General features: G+C 41.5%; 1 protein-coding gene across 1 annotated transcript in view; it reads left to right on the top strand.

The window, feature by feature from the left end:
* The window catches only part of LOC311016319 (uncharacterized protein), a 558,990-nt gene that overhangs the window by 483,553 nt on the left and 56,833 nt on the right, over nt 1-18,604 (top strand). The window lies entirely within an intron of this gene.

Below are 18,604 nucleotides of genomic sequence, written 5' to 3'. Positions count from 1 at the left end.
AATAAAATTGCATTTAAAAGAGAATAAACTGTTCTTGAGCTGATATTTTACCAAAAGTGCATTTTAATTAAACTATATTTAAAAGGTCCCATATTATGAAAACAGGTTTTCTCTGGTCTCTACATATAAACTGGTCCTCCCTGAGCCTGTCAACTCCCAGGATGAGGAAAACAAGCGACTCCTACATGGTCTCTGCAGCGCCCCCACTGGTACAACGGCGCTCCTACAGGCTGTTCAGATTCAGCTTCCGTCGTTACTATTGGCGCATGCTACCGCTATCGTAAGCAGCATCGTGACCGTCTCTCTCCAAGTAGGCGTTGACAGAAGGAGCTCATTAGCATTTAAAGGTGCAGACACTGAAACAGCCTGTGCTCGAAAACAGTGTTGTTGGACCTCTGACAGCTGTGTGGAATTAATGAAAAACAGTATAATAGGGGACCTTTAACCTGTAGCTAAACCCCTCCCACATTATCCTCACAAACACAATTGGCTATCATTAAAGTACCACTATTAAAGCTCTCCAATAAAAAGTAACCATATAAAGTTACTCCCTAATTCATGTAAAATATTCCTTGACCCATGTCTGACTACAATATACAGAGGTTTGACATGTTTAACCCTACAAAAATAACTTTTACACACTAATCCTTGTTAACATAGTAAATTACATAAAAGCCATGTGTACACCTGGGACACATAGTCCCAACTTCAAATATCACAACTACAACAAAATAAATCAAATGCATGTACCTTACAATATTTAATTCTTTATTTGTTATCCTCCATCTATCTTCTGTTCAAATCCCTCAATGCTACACTGAGACTAACAACTACTATACCAGGGGTACTCAAATACAAATCTTCAAGGGCCACAAAGATATTTTTCAGTGACTCAAAGGTTCATTTATTGAGGTCGGTACTGTACTGAAATATTCAAAAGATGTCCTTTTTATTCAAAACAACAACAACTGCACTTAAATAAAATATAATTTCCATTTAGACTAAATTAAAATAAATATTTGAATAAAACAAGAAATGACACCTGTCATGGAACCAAAAAAAAGGAGTCAAAGTGTAACGAAAAACTATTTTACATTCTTCCTGTCAGTATGAAACACTGCTTAATGGGAGAAATGGCATCTTGTGTCTTTTGCCAGTTTTTGGAACTTTGGCTCAAATGGTGTGATGGCCAGGCGCAGTGGCGCCGCCAGCCGGAATCCTGTACGCACTGTGCGTACTTTTTTTGAAGGTGGACTAGATATTTAAATTTCAGCGGGTGACACCAAACCACGTCTGCCCAAGCAAGTCAGAGCTTTTCTTTCTCTCACACAGTGACCTGGAGAGACGCAGCCACATTTGAGAGGACGATCGCGCGTGTGTGCGCAATTACGCATAAGGTGTATTGGCCCCTCTCCACTACACAGGCCCGGTTCTACGGGGGTGCATAAGCATGCATTGCACCCCCAAAAAAATAGTTTGCACCCTCAATTAAAAAAAAAAAAAAAGATTTTCATTTTTAGAAATATGATAAAAATAATAAAATACTTGCTCACAAAACAAATTGTAGTTAAACTTGTGACAATTTCCATTAAATACCGTTGAGATATGAGCTTCCAACATCACTCTGACTGTTCACCAAACTGTCAAAATCACTCCGCATTTATGTATGGTGTTTTGTTTATATGTTGCTTGGCAACAGTCCGCTCAGTGGGGATCTATTTTTGTTGGCGGAAGCAATTTCATCCGTTTATATGATTAAATAAACAAACAAATGTTGTCGCTCTATATCAGCGCTGCTGTGATAGCCTTCGGCGGCTGGTGGCCGGCCGCGTCGTGTGTCGTGTGCAAAATGCGCGCACCCTTAGTATATCTATGGCGCGCACGGCAGTGGTAGAATTCTGTTCTTTTTTACACCTCACACATCACACATATCAAAAACCTATCTCATATCCAAAGCTATCTAAGATATCAATAAGCTAATGTTGCAGCTGAAATGTTCTCCACATCACAAGATATGATACCATCTTTTAAGCACAGTAAATGTTTGTTGTCCCAACATGTCAGTAGAACTACGCAGAAGTGCTTGTCTATGGTAGAGAGGCCTGTGTGTATAAAAGCGAAGTCTGAACTGAAGCTGGGTAGCTGGTTTTAGTATAGTACTGGTGCACCCTCTGTAATCTCAGATGCACCCCAAGGCATTCTGTTCTGGAACCGGGCCTGCCACTACACAATACAGCTCGGCTCTAGTCTCGTCACCTCTCTGCTGCTGAGCACTGTGGGCCGAGCCGATGCACGTCTCTCTCCCCGGGCCGGCAGAGTTATCATACCGTACTGTGCGTGTGTGTCCAAGCGTGTGTGTGCGTGCGTGCGTGGAGTGCTCACAAGCGTGCGCTTGTGTTTAGGGCGCGGATGGAGGGCACAAAAAAAATATTTGCACCGGGCCGATCACCATGATATACGCTACTGATTTCACTGATACTGAAAACATTCGATTTTGTCTTAAAAAAGTATTTTTCCATTTGTTGTTGTATTTTGCCGTTTCTGTGCGTACATTGAAATTGAATCCTGGCGGCGCCACTGGCCAGGCGGACACACTGTTGCAAGTGTTCATTTGTAAGTGCACTGCGGTACTGGTTCTTCACCACGTTCATTGTTGAGAACGCAGATTCGCAGCAGTAGGTTGATGCGAACATCGTCAGAATGTGAAGTGCCATCTTCTGCAGCAGAGGGAAACTAGCTGCAGTTACCATCTTCGCCCAGTAGGTGATAACGTCACACTGAGTCTCTTTCAGTGCAATGTTTTCCTGCAGGTCAATTAGCTCACTTTGCAGTGAAGCAGCTGTGGCCCATGGAAAGATTTGTTGTGCTTCTGAAGTGAACTCTCTCAGATTTCTGACCAAAAATGGATTGTCAATGCACAGAAGGACTTGTTTTCCCAATATGAAGTCATCAAAGCGTGTCTTGAAGTTTTCAATCAGCTTCTCCACAAATGGAACATGTTGCTGATGAGCTGCTTTTTCTTTGGTCTGTTCCAAAAGTTTGGGGAAATTAAGCAATTCCTCCTATAGGTAAAAATGAAAAAGGAATAATCAATTAAAAAAAGGGCATGAAGTTTAAAAAAAAAACGAAGTAAAACCCAGATAATGTGTGTGGTAGAAAATGTTAAACAGCCTACCTGTAGGTCACTCTTGAAGACTTCCAGTTTCCTTTGGAAAGCCCGCACTGCTGAGATCAGGTCACACACTGTGTTGTTCTTCCCTTGGAGCTTCAGATTTAGGTTATTCAGGTGAGATGTTATGTCAATCAAAAATGCCACAGCTTCCATCTTTTCTGGATTTTGCAGGAAATCTGTGAACAGTTTTGCTTTAGCACTCTTTTGCTCTGACAGAAACACTTGTAGTTCATTCCTGATGGCCCAAAAACGCTCCAGGACCTTGCCTTTGCTCAGCCATCTGACGTTGTTGTGCAGGAGCAAATCATCAAAGGCAGCATTGACCTCTGTCAGGAACGAGCGCAGCAAACGATGCTGCAGTGCAGATGATGCTCTCAAGAAGTTTATGAGTCTCATCATTGTCACCATGATTTCAGAGTAGATTTCCCCAAGACTTGCACAAAGGACGGACTGGTGAATTATGCAAAAGATTCAGAGCCTAACCCGCTGTTGTTGAGAAAAGTGTCTCAACAACAGCGGTGTCAGCGGTGTCTCAACAAAAATCTCTAAAAAAGAGAGAGCAGCAGCAGCAGCATCAGAGAGCGCGCTGAGACAAAAACAAGTTTCGAGATAACTTGTTCTTAAAATAAAAGTCTGACCCGAAGAAAAACAACGCTGAAACTGACTCTAAATTGGACTTATTGACCGAAAGCCTGGAGGCAATAAAGGAAGAGCTGATGGCGGAGCTGAAAGACATGAAGAAAAAGATGGAACCTCTCCAAAAGTTGATGGCTGAAGTCAAACAACTCCGGGAGGAGGCTGCGGAGAAAGACGAGTTGATAAAGGAGCTGGGGAACAGAGTGTAGGAGCTGGACCAACAGGGTAAACTGAATGAGGTGATTGTGACTGGCCTCAAAATCAGGCCTCCAACCTACGCAAGGGCGGCTGCGGATGCAGCCTCTGAGCCAGATGAATCTGAGATTAAATCTGTGGAGATGCAGGTGGCCGAGTTCCTGACTGGCAAAGACATCGAGGTGAATTTCAACAACGTTGAAGTATGTCACCTCTTACCCCGAAGGAGAGAGTCTGCAACTCGAGCTGTTGTGCTGAAATTCACCAACAGAAAATTCAAGACTGCACTGCTGAGGCAGGGCAGGAAGCTCAAAGGCTCGGACGTCTACATCAACGAGAACCTCACCAAAAAGAACGCAGACATCGCCAGAGCAGCTCGTCAACTGAGGAAGGATGGCAAAATACAACACACCTGGATGGCAAACTGCAGAATCTACATCAAAACAAAGGGAGCATCAGCAGAAGAAGTCAAAGTAATCCAGATCAGGAGTAAGGATGAGCTGGAGAAATACGATAACTAAGGTATGGCTCACAAACACTCCCTAACTACAGCACAGCAAAGTTCAACGGTTCTTACACGGACTGAAAGACTAATGGGAATATCTGAAAGAATTGCTGAGCAGGGAAGTGTGGAGCTCACTACAAATCGACATGTGGATTATACCTTATCTGATACCTTATCTGACCCGAATGAAGGAATTGACCCGGACAACCATTTCTATTTCAACATGACTGGGAAATGTCAGTACTACACTGAAGTTCAATACAATAATAGCATTGAGATGAACGGGAAACTGTCTCTAATTCACTTTAATAGCAGGAGTCTATACACCAACTTTGGCCACATCAAGGAATACCTAAATCACTTCAAAAACCCTTTCACCATCATCGCGGTGTCAGAAACATGGATTAATGAAGACAAAGGCACAGAGTTTTTCCTGGATGGATATAATCTTGTATGCATTAACAGGAGGAACAAAGGCGGGGGAGGAGTGGCCCTATTCATTGACAGTAACACCAAATATGAGACAGTACAAAATATGTCTAAAGCTGTGGATCACTTGTTGGAATGTGTGACAATTGAAATCTGTGTAACAAAAGGTAAAAATATAGTTATAAGCTGTGTTTACAGAGCACCTGACTCAAAAATAGAAGACTTCAATGAATTCGTGGGTGAAATATTCTCTGAAACAAGCCAGAAGAGAGTTTTTATCTGTGGTGACATAAATATTGCTCAATCCAAAACAAAACACGGGAATCGATGAGTTCATTAACATGATGTATACAATGGGCTTACAACCCCTCATCACACTCCCTAGCAGGATCACTACACACAGTGCTACTCTGATTGATAATATCTTTACTAACGTTACTGGCACAGCAAGTGGACTCCTGATAAATGATATAAGTGACCACCTACCTCCAAAGTTCCAAAGTTCCAAAGTTATCTTTATTGTCCCAGTTGGGAAATTGATTTGCAGCCAAGATGTCCAAAATACATAAAAACATACAATACCAATAAATACACATAAAACACACACACAGAGCAATCAACCTCTGTTAGGAAAGAAACAGCACATAGAGCAACACATAAGAACACATATTGGGCAGAGTAGTTAATTTCCAAGTGCATACAGAGACAAAGTGCATTCAAGTGCATTCAAACAAGGTAGGATGAAACAGACTGTGTGGTCAAGACAGCTGTCAATTATCTCGCTATTTAACACTGTTCAGCATCATAATAGCAGAAGGAACAAAAGAAGACCTTTATCTATTTGACCTGATAGAAGGCACCCTTAACCTCCGACCTGAAGGTAACAGTTCAAACTCGGTCTGGAGGGGGTGATCTACACACTCCTGAATGGAGGTGGCCTTCTTGAACACCTGCCTTTTATAAAGGTCTATAAGATGGTCTATCTTTGCCATCTATGACTGCCAGTTCACTGTGGGACAGACGCCGAACAAAAACATATACATAAGGGTCAGAACTGAAGAAGGAATGAATACGCTGAAAAATGAGCTACTGATACAAAACTGGAATAATGTTTACAATGAAACAGATGTGAATGATGCATATGATTCCTTTTTGCAAATATTTAAAACACTGTACGACAGACACTGTCCTGTGAAAAAGAGACACCCAAATCGAAACAAGGAAAAGAAACCTTGGCTTACGAAAACATTGATAAACGCCTGCAGAAAAAAAAATACTCTGTACAGACAGTTCATTAAATCTAGGACGGCTCAGTCAGAAGTGAGATACAAACGATATAGAAACAAGTTAAACACTATCCTAAATGAACGCAAGAAAGAATATTACAGCAATTTACTAGCAGAAAACATGAAGTATACAAAAAAATATGGGATAATCTAAACAACGTGACTAATAATAAAAGTAAAAAACTAAACTACCCTCCCTACTTCAAGTTTAACAACACGCAGGAGGACAACCCGGAGGTCATAACAAATAGATTCAATCAATTCTTTGTAAACATCGGGCCAGAGTTAGCTAATAACATCCCTGACTCACCCCTGCACTGGGGCCACTTTGATAAGGATGGAGACAGAAATCCCAGCTCAATGTTTCTCACACCAGTGAAGGACACAGAGATTAGACACCTGGTCAACAAATGCGTAGCCAAAACTTCTACTGATGCTGACGACCTGGACATGAGGCTCATCAAGAAAGTATTAGATGGAATAATTTCACTCCTGACCTACATTTTCAATCTGTCATTTCAAACCGGGACGTTTCCCACCAAAATGAAAGTTGCCAAGGTTGTGCCACTGTTTAAGAATGGTGACACACACAAGTTTACCAATTACAGACCAATCTCAATACTGCCACAACTGTCAAAAATCCTAGAGAAGCTATTCAACAATAGGCTAGACAACTTCATCAACAAGCATAAATTGTTATATGACAGCCAATACGGCTTCAGAAGGAACCATTCGACTGCTCAAGCTTTAGCAGAGTCTGTGGAAATCATCACCGACGCTATTGACCAAAAACAATATTCCATAGGAATTTTCATAGACCTGAAAAAAGCATTTGACACTGTTAATCATGATATTTTAATGGCTAAGCTGGAAAGATATGGCCTTAGAGGTGTAGCACTGCAGTGGGTCAAGAGCTATCTACACAAGAGATCCCAATATGTCAAAATAAATGATAACACATCGACTAGCTTGGACATAGTCTGTGGGGTCCCACAGGGGTCAGTTCTGGGTCCAAAGCTGTTTATATTATAGGCTACATAAATGATATATGTAAAGTGTCAGATACTCTGAAATTAATAGTATTCGCGTATGATACAAATATTTTCTGCTCGGGGAGTGACTTGAACCAACTTGTGGAAACAGTAAATCAGGAAATGGCTAAACTTCATGTGTGGTTTAATATAAATAAATTATCACTAAATCTTGGAAAAACTAAATACATGCTATATGGTAAAAGAGGCTGCAACAACAGTCCCAACATTCAAGTAAACGGAGTTAATATTGAGAGGGTCCGTGAAAATAAGGTTCTGGGAGTGATTATCGATGACATGTTAAGTTGGAAGCCACACATAACACAATTAAAAAGGAAGTTGGCCAGGAGTGTGTCCATACTTTGGAAAGTACAAAAAATACTAAATCAAAAAGCACTTCATCTGTTATACTGCGCACTAGTCTCTCCGCACCTGCAATACTGTGCAGAGGTGTGGGGACACACATATAAAGGCTCCACACAGCCCTTGTTAATTCTCCAAAAAAGAGCCTTGAGAATCTTACACTATGCCAACTACAGGGCACACACAAATCACTTATTTATCGAATCGAAAATACTCAAACTATATAATTTAATAAACTATCGCACAGCACAAATGATGTACCAAGCGTCTAACAGAACTCTCCCCCAGAACCTGCAAAAATTCTTCATACACAGAGAGAGACACAATCTTAGAGGGGACATGATTTTCAGGCAAAGGAAGGTACGGACTACGTTAAAATCCTTTTCCTGATCGGTCACAGGTGTTAGACAATGGAATGTGTTAGAAGAAGAAGTCAAAAAATCAGCAACACTAAGTGGCTTTAAGAAGAAGTATGTAAATTCAACACTTGAACGGTACAGATTATTGCATGTGAGTTGATAAAGGTCTGAGGCACGCACCAGCAGACATGGTGTTGTGACGGGATGGGAGCATAACAAAGGAACATTCTGTACACTGCAGAGGAGAGTGATGAATAAAATAAAAATGGCAGGAAAAAAAAAAAAAAAACTCCCACACCATCCCAACAAATAATAGCTACACTGGACCTTCAGACTTTGTTACATGTTGAGACTGCTGTTCACTCGTGATGAACAAATACGGACACGTGTGCAGACACACACATAATCTGTATGCACTGGACTTCAGCTCTCTGTACCACCTACTGCTGTAACATATTATGTCAAATGTCACAAGTAAAAGAAAATGTTATGTCAAATGAAAAATGCAAAAGATAAGAAAAGATTATGATGTAGATTATTTTCCTGTGGGTAATGGGGGTGGGACTAGATAAGCCTTGGCTTCTCCCGCTTTCCCTTTCGGCCATGTGTATTTTACTATGTGAACAAAGATGTGTGATGATGATTTAACGGACATGCCCGAAATAAACAAATAAATAAATGCAGTGATAAGATATCAGGTGAGGGTGGAGAACTTTCAGGTGCTGAACCAGTCCTTTCTCTGTGCCCATCATAGATGGAGCTCCATCAGTAGCAACTGACACAACTTTCTTCACATCTATTTCTTTTTCATTCAGCATTTGCAGTATTGTCTTGTAAATGTCTTCACCTCTTGTCTGTCCACAGAGGTTTTCCATGCCCAACACATCTTCAACAAACTCCCTTCTTGACTCATCATAATATCTCACGAAGACCATCAACTGTGCATTATCAGTGGTATCAGTGGATTCATCCACAGCTAGGGAAATGCACTCTGCATTTTTTATTCCATCACACAGCTGCTTAACTAGATCACCTGCCAGTACTTCAGTATGTCTGCTTGCTGTGGAATCTGAGAGGGGGACTTGCTTAATTTTAGCTTTAATTTCTTCTTTTTGTTTGCCTTCAAACATTGTGTTCACCACTTCAGTCATGCATTCTCTTATTATTTCTGCATCTGAGAATGGCTTCTTGTGTTTGCCCAAAATCCAAGCCACTCTAAGTGAGGCTTCTGTTGCTTTTTGTTGTTGTGTCGTAGATGTGACAAGAATCCTGCTTGCAGCTTGATAGGTTGATTTTAGTGCATTTATTTTTGTTGTTCTTACCTCTGAATTTTGAGGATATGTTTCTTCAAAATGTGTGTGCTTTGCCTCATAATGCCGTTTCAAATTGGAAATCTTCATCACAGATAGTCTCCTGGCATATTAAGCACATGGGTCTTGTGCTGGTTGGAGGGAGAATGAATGCACATTTTTCAGTCCATTCTTCTTTGAATTGGCGATTTTCACTGTCCACCTTTCTTTAGGCAGAGAACTTGGAACACGCCATTTTCATGCAATCTTTTTTTTTTTTTTTTTTCCTCCGTGCGCAATCTAGGCTCCTACTCTGGCAAAGCGGCAATATGAGAACCGCTTCAAAAACGAAAGTGAAACTTAAAAATGCGCTCGCAGCGCGACCAGGACAGGCTGTCTGTGTATCGTTGGCATGGAGACAAGTCCCGATATACACGTGTTGACCCAACCAAAACACGTACTGAAGGAATAACAGTTCGGGGGCCACAAATAGGTGGCCGGCGGGCCGGATGCGGCCCGGAGGCCGCCTATTGAGTACCGCTGTCTGTGTACAAACATGCATTAAGAATGGTTAAATATATATCATTACACAAAACGTACATTTGTATGTCATTCTGTCTTACAGGCAAGATTGTAAAATAAGAGCCCACAATCATGTCATGATGCATGAGGGACAAACATTTGCCAGCCTAGCAAATACTTTTCAGATTACTTCCAAAAACATGATGACACAAACCATCCTTGGTACAATATGGGCCATGATAAGTAAACTTACACATCTAACAAACAAGCCCTTTACAATTTAATACAACACACATGAAATTCAACAAGTCTGCAAACATTTACACTATTAGAACCATTGCAAAGTACTTTTGTCCACTGAATAGACAATACTCCACACACAAAAAACCCAGTCCAACCCAAAAGCAACCACTTGGCCTTAAACAGCTTTTCAACAAAAGACAAGACACATCCTGCATCATCATTTCCATTTCCATCACTGGAAAGACCACCTAAATCCTAAACCCTAAATCTAAAGAAGCCACCTACCAAACTTAATACATCTTCAACTGAACAACCATGACAACCTTTAAATCACAACATTAAACTACTGATTATAAAATATACAATTCACAATCTACTCTAAAATTAACTACTCTATAATGCAGAGAAATTAGCACGTTCTCATTGTTTGATGAACACAATAATAAACCATAACTTGTACACAGAAATGCGAAATACTAATCATGGGGAATATCTAGTGATGTCCAAATGAAGCTTCGTGAAGCATTTTCTTTATTTTCTGAGCCCAATAGATGGCGCTCTCTGTTCAACAAAGGGTTGAAGGCCGATATATTTCCATTGCTTTCAACCCTTTGTTGAACAGAGAGCGCCATCTATTGGGCTCAGAAAATAAAGAAAATGCTTCACGAAGCTTCATTTGGACATCACTAGGAATATCACAAATACAAGCTCTATCATGGAGCAAACAGGAGGTCAGAGCATTAACATAAATACATGAGTAAAATATAGCTGCAAGCAGCAATGAGGGGGTCAAGCTGGGCTGCGGAGCTGCTGGGCTGAAACTTCTGGCTATCTTGAGTCTATGTAGCAAGTTTGGTGTTGATACAGAAAAATGTGGATTATTATTGCACACCTAGTCGTAAACTTTTAATCATGAATCATTAGTGTGGTTTTGAGAATATACCAAGTTTTTGTTGGGTAATGTTTCACAATGATGGTCACATCATAGCATTAGTTGAGCATTAGTTAAGCATTAACAGGTAACTAGTGGTCAAAAATCACTGTTGAGCATCCTCGGGATGGGGTCCCCAAGTTTGGTTTCCATACATGAAAGTGTTGCTGAGATATGGATTCACTTCCTGTTTTAACTGATGGTGGCGCTAGAGCGTTCAATGCAGAGGCACAAAAATGATTTGAGTGATTGGAAAGGTATGCAGCAAAGAGCTGTAAGCATTGTAAGCTGTACGCACGTTAATGAACTTAAAAGCAATTTCAATTGCCTCTCACAGGAGAATAAAATTGAAATTGAAAAATCTTTGAAATAACTTTTGTGCGGATTGGTCTTAAGATCATCTGTGTCAAGTTTCGAGGGAATTGAACGAACTTTGTGACCCGTGAAGATTTTTAAAGCTTTCTGAGATAATCCAATATGGCGGAGGTCCAATACGGCCGAAAGTGACGGGCTATGTATCATTGAACTTGGGTTGATCCAAGGATCACAACGCTACCTCACTTGTGAAAATCAGATGCACGAGTCAAGGTCCACGTCAGGAATGCATGTCCAACTTTCACCCATTGGTGGCGCTAGAGTGTTGGGCATAGAGTTCTGTTAATTGGTGAGAGTGATCATGGAACAGTCCCGAATCTGTGCGCTGAATTTCATAACTTTTGACCAAGCGGTTCAATTTTCGGCCAAATTTTGACCCGTTGGTGGCGCTAGACGGCTGGGTTTAGAGGTCCGTAAATGAGTGTGAGTGGTCAGTACAGTTGTTTTGAAACTTTCATCCAAATTTCAGCACTTTTTACCAAGGCGTTCTATGGGCTGCCATAGACTTCTATGGCAGAGGGATAATAATGAGAAAACATAGAATCACTATAGGGTGGGTGTCTCGCTTCGCTGCTTGACCCCCAATAAACATAGAATCACTGCAGAACGGCGTCCGAGTCCGCACAAGAGGTTTGCAGGCGCGCACACCACGCACAGCCACGCGCAGACAAAGAGAGCAGGAGGGGAGGGGCTGAAGACTGAAAGCGAAACGGGGAGACAGCTGATCCTGCCCTCAACAGTTACTGTTTCTACGCCCGTCCTTCAAACCGGTAAGTTGTTTAATATTGTGTGATTACGTTACTTCCTATAACTTGTTTAATATTGTGTGATTACGTTACTTCCTATAACTTGTTTTAATATTGTGTGATTACGTAACTTCCTATAACTTGTTTTAATATTGTGTGATTACGTTACTTACTATAACTTGTTTAATATTGTGTGATTACGTTACTTACTATAACTTGTTTAATATTGTGTGATTACGTTACTTCCTATAACTTGTTTAATATTGTGTGATTACGTTACTTCCTATAACTTGTTTTAATATTGTGTGATTACGTTACTTCCTATAACTTGTTTAATATTGTGTGATTACGTTACTTCCTATACTTGTTTAATATTGGGTGATTACGTTACTTCCTATAACTTGTTTAATATTGTGTGATTACGTTACTTACTATAACTTGTTTAATATTGTGTGATTACGTTACTTCCTATAACTTGTTTAATATTGTGTGATTACGTTACTTCCTATAACTTGTTTAATATTGTGTGATTACGTTACTTCCTATAACTTGTTTAATATTGTGTGATTACGTTACTTCCTATAACTTGTTTAATATTGGGTGATTACGTTACTTCCTATAACTTGTTTAATATTGTGTGATTACGTTACTTCCTATAACTTGTTTTAATATTGTGTGATTACTTCCTATAACTTGTTTAATATTGTGTGAGTACGTTACTTCATATAACTTGTTTAATATTGTGTGATTACGTTACTTCCTATAACTTGTTTAATATTGTGTGATTACGTTACTTCCTATAACTTGTTTAATATTGTGTGATTACGTTACTTCCTATACTTGTTTAATATTGTGTGATTACGTTACTTCCTATAACTTGTTTTAATATTGTGTGATTACGTTTCTTCCTATAACTTGTTTTAATATTGTGTGATTACGTATCTTCCTATAACTTGTTTTAATATTGTGTGATTACGTTTCTTCCTATAACTTGTGTAACCGAGTGTTCAGGGCGACTATACTGGGTGAATAACAAAATAAAAGACACGAATGGCCGTCCTCAGCGGCAACATCCATCCATCCATCCATCCATCCATTGTCTACCGCTTATCCTGTATTCAGGGTCGCGGGGGGGGGCTGGAACCGATCCCAGCTGTCATTGGGCGAAGGCAGGGTACACCCTGGACAGGACGCCAGTCTATCACAGGGCTGACATGTAGAGACAAACAACCATTCGCACTCACATTCACACCTACGGGACATTTAGAGTCACCAATGAACCTATCCCCATCCTGCATGTCTTTGGACTGTGGGAGGAAGCTGGAGAACCCGGAGAGAACCCGCGCTTACACGGGGAGAACATGCAAACTCCACACAGAAGGAACCCGGGCCGACTCGGGAATCGAACCCGGGATCCTCTCGCTGTGAGGCGACAGTGCTACCCACTACACCACCGTGCAGCCCTCAGCGGGAACAGTGCCGACTTTATTCCTCTTCACACATGTCAATAAACCATAACTTGTAGACAGAAATGCGAAATACTAATCATGGGGAATATCTAGTGATGTCCAAATGAAGCTTCGTGAAGCATTTTCTTTATTTTCTGAGCCCAATAGATGGCGCTCTCTGTTCAACAAAGGGTTGAAGGCCGATATATTTCCATTGCTTTCAACCCTTTGTTGAACAGAGAGCGCCATCTATTGGGCTCAGAAAATAAAGAAAATGCTTCACGAAGCTTCATTTGGACATCACTACAAATTTGACAAAAACGAAACTAAAACCAAACATTAAATGTAAATATGATCGGATCCTCTGAGCACCGCGGTCGACTTTTCCTAAATCCTTTTGAATCTCCTTCCAACCTTCCTTAACCCCATGACATTTTCTCCAAAGGTCAAGGAATAGGAGTTAGGAAAAGGAGTTAGGACCTCATTTTTTGACTATTCGACTGCAACCATCGCTGCACAGAGAACCCACACGGACTTTCACAAAGCTACGTCATTAAAATGCGCCCGCTGATGATTGACAGCTGTTACGTAAGTCTGCGGTAAACAACTACAATAATGGACTACACAAAGCTCCCCATGTCGTTAATTTTATAAACGGCTCTTTCGGAGACAGATTTCAGGTCCAGCAGCTCCTCCTTCCTGCTGCTGTGACAATCAGCTCTGCTCTATCAACCAACAGACCAACACTGTGTGATAATGTGAATTTCATTTTTTTTTTTTAGTTAAACTCTGCGGCTTTCCTACAGTGCAGACGCTTTTCCTCTTTGCTCTCACCCCTGCCTGTGATTTTGTGCTATTTTTTGCTATCTGCTTCTCCTCAACAAGAAACAAACAGCAGCAGCTCCTGGATACTTACAAAACCATCCATCCATCCATCCATTGTCTACCGCTTATCCTGTATTCAGGGTCGCAGGGGGGGCTGGAGCCGATCCCAGTTGTCATTGGGCGAAGGCAGGGTTCACCCTGGACAGGTCGCCAGTCTATCACAGGGCTAACATGTAGAGACAAACAACCATTCACGCTCACATTCACACCTACGGGCAATTTAGAGTCACCAATTAACCTATCCCTACTTACAAAACCAGTGGGATTATATTTTCTTTGAGATATTTTTACGACTTCCTCAACGCTACGCGAGGAGGCCTACCAAACAAGATAAGCCTGAGCCTGTGCTACATTGCTAAAGGTAATTAGCAGAAGATGCCTCCCTTCTCTACGGAAGATTACCATAAACTCCTACAGAAGATTTTACTGCTGGAAACAAAAATGAATCGGTTAGAAGTAAATGTAGAAGTGAATGGACATTGTGGGAACAACACCACTCTAGCACTGACTCAAAACAGTGGACAGGAGCATGCTAGAACCCAGCTAAGTAGCAATAATGAAGCTATGAAGAAACAGGAGGATCCTGTACACGGTAATAAATCTACCAGTGATAATCCTCCCTGGAACACACTTGGTGCCAAGCCAAAGAGAAGACCATCTCCCTGTGACATGGGAGAACGGATATCTGGCAGGACCCAGCGCCCCAATATCTGTGATCTGACCGGCTGGCCTGCGTTACCATCTCCATCCAGGCACAGCGCCTCCTCAACCCCACTGCCTCGTAGGACACAGCAGCGGACAGCTGGGGAGAGGAGAGCTACCAAGAAACCTCCCCAGCAAACAACTGTTCAACTAAAGAACAGGTTTGCTCCACTGCTGCAGGACCATGGATCCCCCTCTGATTGCCTTGATAACACCCCACCACCACGCAGCAGGGTAAGACCTGCTAACTTAAAGCCACAGAGAAAGCTAACGACAGGGCCTGAAAATCTGATTGTGGGTGACTTTTCTGTAAAAGATATGAAAAGCAGTAATAACATCAAAGTACTCTGCTTTCCGAAGGATACGGTGTCTGATTTGGAAAAAAGAATCCTGGAAATTGTGGCTGCACACCCAACTGTGAAAAATATCATTCTGAACATTGGATTTAATGACATCGAAAAACAACAATCAAGAGAGTTGAGAAAGGACTTCAACAAACTCTTTGAAACAGTCAGCTCTGTGAATGCTCAGGTTTTCATCAGTGGCCCTCTGCCCCCGACCGGGAGAGGAGCGGAGACATTCAGTAGACTGTTTTGGCTCAACAAATGGCTCTCAACTGCATCTCTTGCTCGCCCAATGCATTTTATTGACAATTTCCGCTTTTTCTGGGACCGCAGGCATCTTTTTAAGACAAACGGACTTTGCCTAAATAAGCTAGGGGCAAAGCTATTCATCACCAACATGTCTTACTGCCTGCGTCATCCATCTGTCGCCAAGGACAAGAGACGAGAGGAACCAACAAAGAGGGAAGACGAAACACAGATTATCAGAAACGTCGAAGAGGGACTGAATGTGGATCCCTCCCCCACCCCCCCCAAATCTCAATCCAGGTCTTCGTCATTCTCCCTCCCTCCAATAAACCTTTCTCTCCCCTCCTCCCCCTTGGAATTCCAGGAGCTACCACCACCTACCCCCCGCCCTTCTCAGATTATCAACAACGTCGAAGGAGGACTGAATGTGGATCCCTCCCCCACCCCCCCAAATCCCAATCCAGGTCTTCGTCATTCTCCCTCCCTCCAATAAACCTTTCTCTCCCCTCCTCCCCCTTGGAATTCCAGGAGCTACCCCCACCTACCCCCCGCCCTACTCAGACCCCCTCTCCCAAGGCTGCAACTAAGTCACCAAAACCCAAGACCCCCTCTTCCAAGGCTGCAACTAAGTCACCAAAACCCAAGACCCCCTCTTCCAAGGCTGCAACTAAGTCACTAAAACCCAAGACCCCCTCTTCCAAGACTGCAACTAAGTCACTAAAATCCAGGACCCCCTCTTCCAAGACTCTTCCCTTATGGCCACCTCTTCCCTTTTGGCCACCCCCTCCCCACCCTGACAGCAGCCCTGAATATTACTGAGACAGAAAAGGGTTCAGCAGTAGACCGCATTATCAGCTGGACCCAAGGTCGCCTACATCAAAACATAGCACCTTCTGCATTCCTGTTGTGACTACTAAGAGAGTAAACATTGGGAAACTTGAACACACAGCTAACCTAAACAATCTCATTCCTGTTCTCTCAAAATCAAAGTCAACCTCAAAGCCTGTCAATAACACCATCAGGATGGGTCTGCTAAATGTTAGGTCTCTTAATAACAAATCATTTTTAGTCAATGATTTTATTACCACTTCTAAACTTGATTTTATGTTTTTAACTGAAACATGGCTAGAACAAAATAACAGTGCAAGCATTCTGATCGAGACAGCACCCCCCAACTATAATTTTATTGATGTTTGTAGATCTGGGAAAAGAGGTGGAGGGGTTGCTGCTATATTTAAAAATACATTTCAGGGGAAACAGATGTCACTTGGTGTTTTTCCATCATTCGAATATCTTTGTGCTGTGTTGAAATGCTCTCCCAGAGTTCTCCTGTTAATTATTTACAGGCCACCTAAATATTCATCAAATTTTTTCGATGATTTCACTGAATTATTGTCTAGCATCTCCACTGATTTTGACTGCCTAGTTATAACTTGTGACATTCATTTTCATATTGATGATTTGAATGACAAGGGTGCAAAAGAACTTTTTAATATTCGAGACACATTTGACCTTTCTCAACATGTGAAAGAGGCTACTCATTGTAAGGGACAAACCCTGGACCTGATTATCACAAAAGGTCTCAATGTTTCTGATGTTTTTGTGACTGATCCTTCATTGTCTGATCACTTCTGTGTTTTCTTTAATTTTTCTTTCATTCCTGACACACAAACAGAATCAAATAAGGTCAAAAAGCGGTACATCAATGAACATGCCAATGTACTCTTTAAAAAAATGCTATCGCCTCATTACCACCTCTAAACCCATGTCATGCTGATGATCTTGTAAACATCTTTAATTCCCAAATTCTGAATATCATAGATGTCATTGCACCTGCTACGGTTAAAACAATTTCTGGTAAGCAAAAGGCACCCTGGAGAAAAGCTGCTGTTGTGACAGCCCAGAGAAGAGAGTGCAGGAAGGCTGAACGAATCTGGCGGAGTACTAAACTTCATATTCACCATGACATCTATAAAGAGAGCCTCCGGGCCTACAATTTAGTCTTAAAAAGTGCGAGAGAAACAACAACACTAATAAGGCGAAAACCCTATTTGCAACTGTTGACAGACTGACCAACCCCCCAACACAAATACCAGCTAAACTCCATTCCACGCAGAAATGCAATGAGTTTGCATTCTTTTATACTAATAAAATCGAAGGCATCAGACGCGCCATCAATATCTCAAACAAAAAAGTTGGATCACCACCCTGTTCAGGCAAAAGTAACACAGCAATGATGACAAGCTTTAATGCCATAGACTCTAAAACTCTAGTGGAAACGATGAAAAATCAAAAATCATCCACCTGCTGCCTTGATGCTTTACCTACCAACTTTTTTAAGAATGTTTTTGACTGCCTATCAACAGACGTATTGCAAATAGTTAATAACTCCATTCAATCAGGCAATTTCCCAAAGGCCTTTAAAACTGCAGTCATTAAACCTCTTCTAAAAAAGCGGAGCCTAGATGCCTCTATTACCAACAACTACAGACCAATTTCAAATCTACCCTTCATAAGTAAAATAATTGAGAAAGTTGTCCTCCAACAACTAAATCACTTCCTGGCTTCAACTGGCTGCCACAACAACTTCCAGTCAGGATTTCGACCTTTTCATAGCACTGAGAAGGCCCTTATTAAAGTTGTAAATGGCATCCGTCCTAACACAGACTCTGGCAAAACTTCAATATTAATGCTATTAGACCTCAGTGCTGCATTTGACACTGTCGACCACTCAATACTTTTGGACAGGTTGGAAAACTGGGTGGGGCTCTCAGGCACAGTCTTAAACTGGTTCAAGTCATATCTACAAGATAGGAACTATTTTGTTTCCATTGGCGACTTTATATCAGAACCTACCAATGTAACGTGTGGAGTCCCCCAAGGTTCAATCTTGGGGC

Source organism: Eutrigla gurnardus, assembly GCF_963514095.1.
Source record: "Eutrigla gurnardus genome assembly, chromosome: 7".
Classification (NCBI taxonomy): domain Eukaryota; kingdom Metazoa; phylum Chordata; class Actinopteri; order Perciformes; family Triglidae; genus Eutrigla; species Eutrigla gurnardus.
The sequence above is the reverse complement of the archived record's forward strand: the minus strand, read 5'-3'. Positions and strand labels throughout refer to the sequence as shown.